Consider the following 11,384-nt stretch of genomic DNA (forward strand, 5'->3'; position numbering starts at 1 on the left):
GCCACTCGATAAGATGGCGGCTGGTCAGAGTTCTGCACATCCCTGATAATCTTTCGTCCTCTCAGTAATCAAGAATCCATCTAGCTCGGCGTTAGTGGTATTTGAAGATTCTGTGTCCGCTGTGTTTGGAGAGAATGATTTGAGATTAAAAAGCCTCATGTGAACAATGGTGAGACTGAGTAGACATCTGTGGAGTCAGCTGTTGTTATGTAACAGGGGCTGCAGAAATCAATGAAAGATTAAATGAAGTGTTGTCACCTACTGTTTGGAAGCTTCTTCAGCAGTCAGCATTTCATGCTCACAGATCCAGCAATGTTGATTTAATTCAGCGAACTTGAATCCATCCATTCAAAAAGTACAATAAAATGTTGGATGCGTGCAATTCAGCATCACAAATGTAATTTAATAAAGCATTTGAAACTGGCACATTTTCCTTCTGGAGATACCTCTGGAAGTTGTTCACTTTTTACGGCTCATTTCTATCACTTTCTAATGCCTACCGGCATCTAAGTGCATGAAGAGAGATCTGGATAAGTTCAGATTCTTTTGTTTGGAGTAGGGAATGCTGAGGGGGGAACCTGACTGAGGGGAATACGATTTCTGAGGGGCTTGGACAGGTTGGAAAGGAAGCAGCTGTTCCCCTTAATTGAAGGGCCAATAATAAGAGAGTATAATTCTAAGGCAGAAGACTGAAGGTCTGGAGGGGATTTGAGGAAAGATATTTTCACCCAAGGTGGTAGAGGTGTGGAATGCACTGCCTGGGAGGGCTGTTGAGGTGGGAACTTCACCATCTTTAAAAAGTATTTAGATCTGCACTTGAAGTTACGTAACATACAGAGCTATGGGCTAAGTGCTGGAAAGTGGTTCCAGAGTAGGTAGATCAGTGCAGTTCTAATGGACTGTAAAGCCTCTGCTGTACTGTATGATTCCATGATCCTATAATTCCATGATTCCATACATCCTTGGCAGTGAGAGGGGAGGATTATTAAGTTAACGTTGCATAGCCTGATGTGGTCTGGATCCATCAATCCACCGTGCTCAGTGGCCTTGCCTTTCACTATCTCTGAAGCCTCTTCCAATCCTACATCATTTAGAGATCTCTGCACTCCTCCAATTCACACCTTTAGGGTATCCTTGATTTTAATTGTTACACCATGGCTGACAGGACCTTCACGTGGCTGGGCCCAAAGCTCTAGAACTGATCCCTAAATCCTTTTGATTCCCTTTTCTCCTTCAGGACGGTCCTTAAAATCCAACACTTTGATTGAGATTTCACCCATCTGTCTTAAAATCTTAATTTACAGCTCGGTGACAAATTTTGCTTGATGTTGCTCCTGTGAGACCCTTTGGGACATTTTATTACGTTAAAGGTACCACATAAATGCATGCTGTTGCTATTAATATATGCCACATAGAAATGTCCCTCAGTAGCACTCAGTACAGCTTGGAAGATTAATTCACTCAAAAAGAACCTCCACAGACTGTACTTGGCCACTTCACCCATCTTATTTTCCCAGACGGAGACATAGCAGGCAATTCGTCCTCATCAACTCATAAGAATGAACTTGTGTATGTTTTGGAAATATTTTAAAATCAAGGATTTTACTGGCATCGAGTTTTATTTTAACTGTCACAAGTGTAAATTACTCTACACATAACTTCCACTGGTTTTTAAGTTGACCTATCACTAAGCATGATTTTCCTTTATCATTTGGATCAGTCCTGTGGTATAACTGATGAATTCATCTTAGTTTCATAAACAGAGCTCCTTTCCAACTTTGCAAAATTCCAGAGGCCACAAATTTCCTACTTTGACACCAGTTCATAAGGATTGTGAATTTAGCCCAAAATTTGAAACATTGCAAGACGCAAAGTCAATATTTGTGCTGGCTCTACAATCCATTGCTGCAGTTATTATTTACTTAAATAGCGAATGCTAATGCCCAGAGCCAAGTGCTTGCCTCCTCATTTTTTGGGGGTTTAAGGTGATTAGTCTGTCAACTAGTCCATAGAAGGCACAACCCTCTGTAATGCACAGCATTGTTTAGACTCTCCACCAGTGCAAAAGGGTTTTTTTTGTGTTAAGACTCTAGTGGCAGAGGTTGGCTATGTAGAGATCTTGGCTTCTCCTGAATCTATTTAACTAAGAGCACTCTCGCTGTGATTGTTCAAAGTCTGACAGTAGAGTGATGGGATTTTCTCATTATTTGTACATTGGTCATGGATGTCACTAGCTATGACAGCACTCGCTGCCCATCCCTAATTACCCCTTGATCTCAGTGGCTTCCCAGGCCATTTTAGAGGGTAGTTAAAAGTCAACTACATTACTGGGGATCTGGATTCACACATAGGCAAAACTAAATGAGGATAATGGATGTCCTTTTGTCAAGAATATTAATGAATTAGATCAGTTTTGTGACAATCAATACAGTTACATGGTTGCCGCTCGGTACAGCCTCGGAAACACCATTAGCCATGTGGCTGATGCAGCTACCACCCCCACGCTGATTGATGATGTCACTTCTGCCCCCATCATGGCCACTCCCACAGCCACTTCCGCCCCTCACATCATCGCCGATGCCACACGCTCAGTGACTTCCGCCACCCCTACTGCCGTGTCTGCCCCCACTTCCGTCCCCACCAACACCACTCACCTGCATTCTGCTGACACGCCCCCCACAGACCCCACTGTCACTATCCCCACCCCCCAGAACCCCGAGGGGAACACTACCCCTGCTCATGACTCTACCCCCATTCCCCCCACCATCACACCCACTCCAGGTACTGGCTCCGACCCCACTCCCAGCTCTATACCCACACCAGCTCCCAGCCCTGCCGAGTTTTCACCATCCCCCCAGACCTCCCCCTCACTGAGGACGAACGATCAGTCCTCAGCAAAGGACTCACCTTCGTCCCCCTCCGTCCACGCATCAATGAATTTAATACACGCCGTGACATCGAACAATTCTTCCGTCGCCTCCGCCTCCGAGCTTACTTTCATAATCAGGACTCCCGCCCACCTTCTGAGGACCCCTTCGCCCACCTCCAACACACTGCATCCACCTGGACACCCCGCGCTGGCCTATTACCTGCCCTCGACCTCTTCATTTCCAACTGCCGCCGGGACATTAACCGCCTCAACCTGTCGACCCCCCTCCCCCACTCCAACCTCTCACCCTCACAACGCGCAGCCCTCCAATCCCTCTGCTCCAATCCTGACCTCACCATCAAGCCAGCGGACAAAGGGGACGCAGTGGTAGTCTGGCGCACTGACCTCTACATCGCTGAAGCCAAACGCCAACTCGAGGACACCTCTTCCTACGCCCCCTTGACCATGACCCTACCCCCCATCACCAAACCATCATCTCCCAGACCATACAGAACCTCATCACCTCAGGAGATCTCCCACCCACAGCTTCCAACCTCATAGTCCGGGAACCCCGCACTGCCCAGTTCTACCTCCTTCCCAAGATCCACAAGCCTGACCACCCTGGCCGACCCATTGTCTCAGCATGCTCCTGCCCCACTGAACTCATCTCTACCTACCTCGACACTGTCGTATCCCCCCTAGTCCAGGAACTCCCCACATACGTTCGAGACACCACCCACGCCCTCCACCTCCTCCAAGACTTCCGTTTCCCCGGCCCCCAACGCCTCATCTTCACCATGGATATCCAATCCCTCTACACCTCCATCCGCCATGACCAGGGCCTCCAAGCCCTCCGTTTTTTCCTCTCCAGACGTTCCCAACAGTACCCCTCCACCGACACTCTCATTCGTTTGGCCGAACTGGTCCTCACCCTTAACAATTTCTCCTTTGAATCCTCCCACTTCCTCCAGACCAAAGGGGTAGCCATGGGCACACGTATGGGCCCCAGCTATGCCTGTCTCTTTGTTGGCTACGTAGAGCAGTTGATCTTCCGTAATTACACCGGCACCACTCCCCACCTCTTCCTCCGCTACATTGATGACTGCATTGGCGCCACCTCGTGCTCCCGCGAGGAGGTTGAGCAATTCATCAACTTCACCAACACATTCCACCCTGACCTTAAATTTACCTGGACCATCTCTGACACCTCCCTCCCCTTCCTGGACCTCTCCATCTCCATCAGTGATGACCGACATCTTCTACAAACCCACCGACTCCCACAGCTACCTGGATTACACCTCTTCCCACCCTACCTCTTGCAAAAATGCCATCCCGTATTCCCAATTCCTCCGCCTCCGCCGTATCTGCTCCCAGGAGGAGCGGTTCCACCATAGAACACACCAGATGGCCTCCTTCTTTAGAGACCGCAATTTCCCTTCCCACGTGGTTAAAGATGCCCTCCAACGCATCTCATCCACATCCCGCACCTCCACCCTCAGACCCAACCCCTCCAACCGCAACAAGGACAGAACGCCCCTGGTGCTCACCTTCCACCCTACCAACCTTCGCATAAACCAAATCATCCGCCGACATTTCTGCCACCTCTAAACAGACCCTAGCACCAGGGATATATTTCCCTCCCCACCCCTCTCCGCCTTCCGCAAAGACCGTTCCCTCCGTGACTACCTGGTCAGGTCCACGCCCCCCTATGACCCACCCTCCCATCCTGGCACTTTCCCCTGCCACCGCAGGAACTGTAAAACCTGCGCCCACACCTCCTCCCTCACCTCTATCCAAGGCCCCAAAGGAGCTTTCCACATCCATCAAAGTTTTACCTGCACATCCACTAATATCATCTATTGTATCCGTTGCTCCCGATGCGGTCTCCTCTACATTGGGGAGACTGGGCGCCTCCTAGCAGAGCGCTTTAGGGAACATCTCCGAGACACCCGCACCAATCAACCAAATCGCCCAGTGGCTCAACATTTCAACTCCCCCTCCCACTCTGCCGAGGATATGGAGGTGTTGGGCCTCCTCCACCGCCGCTCCCTCACCACCAGACGCCTGGAGGAAGAACGCCTCATCTTCCGCCTCGGAACACTTCAACCCCAGGGCATCAATGTGGATTTCAACAGTTTCCTCATTTCCCCTTCCCCCACCTCATCCTAGCTTCTAACCTCCAGCAACTCGATCCCCTGACCTGTCCGGACTTGTCCGACCTGCCCAGCTCCTTTTCCACCTATCCACTCCACCCTCTCCTCCCTGACCTATCACCTTCATCTCCTCCCCCACTCACCTATTGTACTCTATGCTACTCTCTCCCCACCCCCACCCTCCTCTAGCTTATCTCTCCACGCTTCAGGCTCTCTGCCTTTATTCCTGATGAAGGGCTTTTGCCCGAAACGTCGATTTTGCCTGTCCTCGGATGCTGCCTGAATTGCTGTGCTCTTCCAGCACCACTGATCCAGAATACAGCTTTTAAGTCTAGACTTTTTGTGGAATTCAAAGTTTACCATTGAAGATGGCGTGATTGGAATTCAAGCCACGAGAGCATTCATTTGGGGGTCCGGATTATTAGTCCAGTGATATTTGTCACATGTAGCTTGTTAATGACTTCCTGTGTTCCCCAGTCTTAGATAGTTCTTGCTCAAGAAGTTGCTCCAAATGGGGGGGCTCAGGTGCAAGCCAGGCAGTCGGTGGATTGAACAGGTCATCATGAAGTGGGTAAATGAGGGGCAGTTTCAATGAGCTCATTGGTGGATGTGTGGGGAAGTGATGTTTGTGAAGACAGGAAGTCAGGTTCGAGGTGTCAAGCAGAGGGTTCCAATTGTGACGCTTGTTGTTGCATTCAAGTGAATATTAACAAGATGTGTGCGTGTGTGTGGTGACCTTCGCTAGACGGATGCACGGTACTCTGCTGTCGAGTATGATGAGGCAAGTGCTATAGTGCCGCATATAGATCCAACAAGTTTGGTTAGTAAAGTGTTTCCATCAAGCACTCCCAGGATGAACTCTGACTGAGAGTCACTCTGAAGTATGTTAGCTTGGGATCATACTTTACTCCCTGACCTTTCACATGTTACAGTGGTCGATCTACTTTGTAAACTCTTCATTTAGGGTTTGGTCCAGATTGCAGAAAGATGGAGTTTGAACATGACATCAAATTAAGCTAATCCCTCTTGCCTGCCCTAGATCCTTATCCCTCCTGTCCTGGCATTTTCATGTGCTTATCTAGAAGTTGCTTAAATACTCATATTATATCAGCCACCCTGGCAGTGTGTTCCACACTCCTACCACTCTCTGTGTGAAAAAAAACTGCCCCTCATGTCTCCTTTGAACTTACCCCCCTCATCTTAAATGCATTATCCCTAGTTTTAGACATTTCAACTCTGGGAAAAGGATTCTGACCGTCAACCCTATCTATTCATCTCATCATTTTATAAAATTCTAACAAATCTCCCCTCAGCCTCCACTGCTCCAGAGAAAACAACCCAAGTTTTTCTAGCCTCTCCTTATAGTTCATATTCCTTTAATCCAGCAGCATCCTGCTAAACCTCTTCTGCACTCTCTTCAAAGCCTTCACCGTTTTCTTGTAACGTAGTGATCAGAATTGAACGCAATACTCTAAGTGTCCATAACCAAAATCTTAAAAAGTTGCAACATGATATCCTAATCCTTGCAACCAATTTCTAACCAATAAAGGCATGCATGCCATATTTACTACCCTATCTAACTGTGTGGCCACTTTCACAGAGCTGTGGACTTGAACGCCAAGGTCCCTCTGTACATCAATGCTGTTTACAGTCCTGCTATTAACTGTACACTTTTATTAATATTTGATCTCCCAAAGTGCAGCACCTCACACTTAACCAGATTAAACTCCGTTTGCCCATTTGTCTGCCCATATCTGTAACTGATCTATATCCTGCTGTATCCTTTGACAATCTTTGACACTATCCACAACTCCGCCAATCTTTGTATCGTCTGCAAACTTACTAACCCACTCATCTACATTTCCATCAAAGTAATTTATATATATCACAAACAGCACAGGTCCCAGTATGGATCCCTGTGGAACACCACTAGTCACAGACCTCCACCACTACCCTCTGTAGGTAGTGCAAGTCACTTCTGAATCCACGCGGCCAAGTCACTGTGGATCCCATACATCTTAATCTTGTGGATGAGCCTACCATGAGGGACCTTGTCGAAAGCCTTGCTAACATCCACGTAGGCAGCATCCACCGTTTTAGCCTCATCAATCTCCTTACTTGCAAGTCACTTGTAAATATATTGAACACCCTTGGGTCTCGCCACGTGGCAGGTCCTTGGGCAGTCTTTATTCACTTCTTTATTGTCCAAGATCAACTTTATAGCCTGCAGGTGAGGCTGAAACAATGCAGTTTCAAGACTCCCCCTCCCCAGCATACTTTTAGCAAATGTTCAAGCTATCGAAAACAAAATAGATGAACTGAGATCTAGACTTACCTTCCACAGGAACTGAGAGAGTGCTACGTGCTCTGATTCACAGACACATGGTTCACTCTTGACTGTGCCTTGTAAGCTGAGGAATACACTACACATGGTGTCCTTGGGTAAGGCAAAAGGCTGAGGGGATTGCTTCCGAATCAACACCTCTGGGTGCTTAAACATGGCAACCCTGGTGAGCCACTGCTCCCCAGACCTAGAATAATTTAAAGTAAAATGCCATCCCTACTATCTTCTGCATAAGTTCACCTCTGCCATTCTGACAGTAGTCTACATAACCACCCGAGGTAGATGTGAAGAATGGCCTGGATTAAATTTACACCATCACCATTTAAGTCAGAACACCCAGATGTATACAGAAAGTCCAGATATGACCTCCTCAAATCTATCAGAGATGCTAAGAGGCAGTACTGGGCCAAGTTAGAGGGCCCAAACTGACCACACAAACACCATCGCATGTGGCAAGGCCTGAACAACATAATGAAGCAGAGTAAGATAGCAAACAGGAACACTTACCTCCCTGATGCACTCAATGCTTTCTCTGGTCGGTTCGAGCAGAATGCCAGTGGTATGGTGTCACCTGTTCCCTCTGTCTTCACTGCAGATGTCAGATTGATCTCCCTGAGAGTCAACCCTGGGAAAGCAGTAGACTTGGGTGGAGTCCTTGGCGGTAGACATCTTCAACCTCTCTCTGCTACAAGCCAAAGTCCATGCCTGCTTCAAGAAGACCACCATCATCCCCGTACCTATGAAAGCACACACAACGTGCCTTAGTTGGCCCCCCACCAGTGGTTCTGACCTCCATAATCATGAAGTGCTTCGAGAGACTGGTCATGGCCCACATCAACGCCAGTCTCTCAACTTGCCGCGATCCCCTACAATTTGCCTCCCGATGTAACAGATTCAAAGAGGATGCCTTATTCCTAGCCATGCCCTCATCCCTGAAACATCTGGACAACAAGGACACCTACATCAGACTCTTGCTCATTGACTATAGTTCCATCTTCAACACCATTATGCCCGCCAGAGTCATCTCAAAATTTTGTGACCTTGGTCTTGACTCTGCAACTGGATCCTCAGCTTTCTGACCCACAGACCGCAATCAGTAAATATAGGTAACTGCACCTCCTCCACAACAACACTCCACACTGGAGCCCATCCAGGATACGCTCTCAGCCTGTATTCCCTGTACACCTACAACTGTTCAGCCAAATTCCAAATGGACACCATCTACAAGTTTTCTGATGACACCAACATAGTGGGATGGACATCAAACAACAATGTGTAGGAATACAGAAAGGAGATAGAGGGCTTGGTGTTGTGATGCAATGATAACAGCCTCTCTCTCTCAATATCGGCAAAGCTAAAAAACTGATCATTGAATTCAGAAAAAATGAGGAGAAGACACCCCATCTACATCAACGGAGCTGAGATTGAGAGGGTGGAGAGTGTCAAGCTCCAAGGAGTGACTATAACCAGCATCTCTCCTGGACTTCTCATGTAGGTGCGATGGTCAAGAAGGCACAACACCTTGTGTTCCTCAGGTGGCTCAGGAGATACAGCATGCCCATAAGAACCAACTTTTACAGATGCACCATTGAAAGCATACTGTCAGGATGCATAACGGCCTGGTGCAGCAACTGTTCTGCCCAGGACTGTAAGAAACTGCAGACGGTTGTGTGCACAGTGCAGATCGTCACAGAAGCCAACATCCCGTCCTTGGACTCCATTTACATTTCTCGTGGAAAGGCTGTCAACATCACTACAGACGAGAGTGTGGTGCTGGAAAAACGCAGCCGGTCAGACAGCTTCCGAGGAGCAGAAGAATTGACATTTCGGGCCAGAGCCCTTCATCAGGAACCGATGGTCCAAAACATCGATTCTCCTGCTCCCCAGATGTTGCCTGACCTACTGTGCTTTTCCAGCATCACACTCTTGCCTCTGATCTCCAGCATCTGCAGTCCTCATTTTGTCCTAATATCATTAAAGAACCCTCCCAGCCTGATAATGCTTTCCTATAACCTCTTCCATCAGGCAGAAGATAGAGGAGCCTGATCACATGGACCAACAAGTTCAAGAACAGCTTCTTCCTGACCATTATTAAACTGATGAATGGACTCTCTAACTTCAAATAATGTTGATCTTGTTAATGTTACTCTTGCCTTGCTCAAGTCCTGTGCAGTGTAACCTGTATGCCTCACTCTGTCCAAGTTCTTTTCACCCTATGATCGGTATGTCCTTGCTTACTATGACCTGCCTGCTCACAAACAAAGCTTTTCACTGATTGTCGTGTACACTTGACAATCAATCAGTATCATCTGCTACAGAGGACAGTCAAGATACCTAGTTAGAAATAAAAGTTTGAGGATGGTAAGTATAACTAATTAGGTAGAAAATGTATTGATATACAAAAGATCAATGTTGGACAGGAGTTAATCATTAAGGAGGTCATTCAAACTAGGAACAGTCAGAGAGGTCCATTCAGATAAATCAAGGGAATAGGGAGACAATGCAAATAGTCTGCTCTTAAAATTAATACACTAGTATGCAGCAAAAAGGGACAAACAATAGTTTAAACATGTAAAAGATGGCCTGGACAAGGATCTGAGCACAAAACTAAGATGTTAACTACAGGAAGGGTAACAGAAGATGTTAACTACAGGAGGGATAATCTGAAGCTTTCATTTGGCAAAAGACAGCATTCATTATTCCATGAGACATGAGGATAAAAAAAAATTCATATTGAAAACAGATAGATATGTGAGTCAAACTAAATGCAATTTTCTTATACCGATAAAACATTTACAAAGGATTTGTTTAAGATTGAAAGCATCAGCAGAGATGAAAGAAATCTTCTAATAGGCATTATAAAACACCATAAACAAATTGACAAAATACAAACTCAAAGCTTTATAAAGGAATAATAAAGGATAGCGTATCACTAAAAACCGGTAGGAACATATACAGAGAGTTAACACCCACATGGGCAAAGCAAGAGGTATCCAAACAATATAAAAATAAAACCTTCTCATTGAAATTTCTAAAGTATTAGAAACCTCTCGATAATACTTCGCCAAAGATATTCTTTCCCCATTGGAAATAAATTATCTGACTCACTAGGCTTTAAGGTAAAACTGAACTTCAAACACTGACGGACACTCTATTCCCAGAAATTCTTAAATAATTATATAAAACATCAAACTGGATTCTATTAGCTTTGATATTATATCTTATAATTGATTTTTGACACATGAATTCACTTATCCACTTGAAGCGAATTCCTTGATCATTTTTATTCATAAAATTGTAAAATTAGTAAATCATCTTATTGAAGTTTTTCTGTTACAACTGAAACAAACCTTACTCTCACATTGTACTTATGTGAGGAAGAGGAAAATCCCAGATCGTTGAAATATCTGGAAAGTTCATAGTACAACTAAGGTTTATTAAAGTTAGGAGGAAAGTTTCAACTCAATATTTTAAGTCATTTAGGAAATACTTTGATATATAGATTAGCTCCAACTAAGTGTTAAAAACTGTGACTCATTTCATAAGAACTGTGGAAACATCACTACATCTTTAGAAGCAGGCCGTTGTATCATAGGCAGCAGGAATATATCTGTCTTCGGGTGATTTCAAAGCCATTTTCAACAGAGGTGATTACTCAAATGTAATAATTGTACATTGTAGACACTGCTTTTCGGTGTCAGTTCCTTTGATAATGACTTGTGCAGCAAAGTCAGTTTGTATTTCTGACTAGAGAGGGAAGAAATCGAAGGATTATAATAAAAGGCATGCCGTTGTAGCTGATTAAAAATTAAGAGTTATGTTTTGAATTATTTACTACAAGAATGTGTTCGTACTTGTAAATATGTTACATGTATCAGGATGAGACCTACATTTTAACTTTGTTTTATAAGAACCAGAAATTTGGGGACAGTTTCTGCTGTTTTTGATGGAATGTTGTTTTTCAGACTGAAGGCCTGTGACCAGTGGAGTGCCACAAGGATCGGTGCTGGGTCCTCTA

At 45.6% G+C, this 11,384-nt stretch overlaps 1 long non-coding RNA gene across 1 annotated transcript in view; it reads left to right on the forward strand.

Moving 5' to 3' along the window:
• The window catches only part of LOC122554549 (uncharacterized), a 228,594-nt gene extending 217,470 nt beyond the window's left edge, over positions 1-11,124 (forward strand). Inside the window, exon 3 of the long non-coding RNA XR_015758492.1 lies at positions 7,962-11,124. This is a non-coding gene — a long non-coding RNA (uncharacterized LOC122554549). The remainder of the gene's footprint in view (positions 1-7,961) is intronic.
• The last annotated feature ends 260 nt before the right edge of the window (positions 11,125-11,384 follow it).

Source organism: Chiloscyllium plagiosum, unplaced genomic scaffold (assembly GCF_037043375.1).
Source record: "Chiloscyllium plagiosum isolate Xiang-an unplaced genomic scaffold, Cpla_swu_hap1 HiC_scaffold_1, whole genome shotgun sequence".
Classification (NCBI taxonomy): domain Eukaryota; kingdom Metazoa; phylum Chordata; class Chondrichthyes; order Orectolobiformes; family Hemiscylliidae; genus Chiloscyllium; species Chiloscyllium plagiosum.